At 37.7% G+C, this 1,253-nt stretch overlaps 1 non-coding gene across 1 annotated transcript; it reads left to right on the top strand.

The window, feature by feature from the left end:
* The first annotated feature begins 336 nt into the window (after positions 1 to 336).
* Positions 337 to 443, top strand: LOC136478590 (small nucleolar RNA R71). The gene has a single exon (XR_010764313.1). It is a non-coding gene; the product is annotated as a small nucleolar RNA R71 (small nucleolar RNA).
* Positions 444 to 1,253: the final 810 nt, after the last annotated feature.

The following is a 1,253-nucleotide window of genomic DNA, read 5'->3' as shown; positions in this document are numbered from 1 at the left end:
TCAACCCCCAATATTCTCCACATACGTTTTGGGAATTAAAAGCATCTTGTATGGCCTAATGATCTTTCTTATAATTGGCTCGCTGTTCAAGCCAATTCAACAAGATGTTCATCTTAGTTAATAGTACACACACTTCTTCTGGTACTTCTTCGCTCTTATTGCATGCTTGAATAGTGCATTGAGACCAGCCTTGGTTAGATGCTATCTTCTCCAAGAGAGTTTTAGCTTTTCCAAGGTTGAGTGACATAAATGATCCTCTAGCAGTAGCATCAAGTTTTTCATGAGCTTTTCTGAGTTAATCCATGGTAAAAGTTTTGCATGACCAACCAATCTTTCATCCCATGATGAGGACAATCTAAAATGTATTCTTGAAAATGTTCCCATGCTTCTAGAATGGTTTCTCCTTTCTGCTATTGGAAATTGAAAATCTTTCCTCTTAAGGCATTGGTCTTGCCTATAGGGAAAAACTTTGCTAGAAAGGCCTTTGAACATTTTACCCATGTATTGATTTTATCTTTGTTGGTGTAGAACCACTGCTTTGCCCTTCCCACTATTGAGAAAGGAAAAAGGTGGAGTAGTATGATATCTTGAGCAACGTCCTTGATGGTGATTGTGCTACTAATCTCCATGAAATTCTAAAGATGAGCACTAGCATATTCATGTGTCTTTCCATTGAATGGAGTAGCTTGCACCAAGTTGATGAGGCTTGGCTTGAGCTCAAACTCGAGGTTGTTAGTTTTGAGTGTTTGTCTAGTGTGGATGTTCTCAGTGTTTGGAGCTGAGAATTCACACAAAGTCTTGTCAGCCATAGCATTAGAAACTAGGGTTGAGCTTCCTCTTGATTGGTTTGATTGTGATCGATGGAATTTGTTGATGAATCAGAACCAATCCTGTAATACCCTGTATAAGATATGAACAAAGATAAACAAGCATAAGCCTGCTAAAGTAGAGTTGTTATGATTTTGTCAATAAGTATTTATTTGATCAATTCTCTATAGCCATGTGCCCCTCCCCAATAATGGCGCCAGAAATGCTTGTTGACATTTCTTAGCATCACTCTTTACTAAGTTGTCATCCCTAGCAATGATGCCAGAAATGTGTAGTTGGTAATTATTAAGAACACTTGTATATATATATTAAGTATCCGTAAGCACATAGATAATATACCATTGTAGCATTTCACCCGGGAGTATACCAGGTATCATTATTTATATTTTATCCACAGGGAGGAGCGATGGGTGGTAAGAGATATT

Source organism: Miscanthus floridulus, chromosome 8, assembly GCF_019320115.1.
Source record: "Miscanthus floridulus cultivar M001 chromosome 8, ASM1932011v1, whole genome shotgun sequence".
In the NCBI taxonomy this organism is placed as follows: Eukaryota; Viridiplantae; Streptophyta; class Magnoliopsida; order Poales; family Poaceae; genus Miscanthus; species Miscanthus floridulus.
This window is presented reverse-complemented; position numbering and strand designations above follow the sequence as displayed.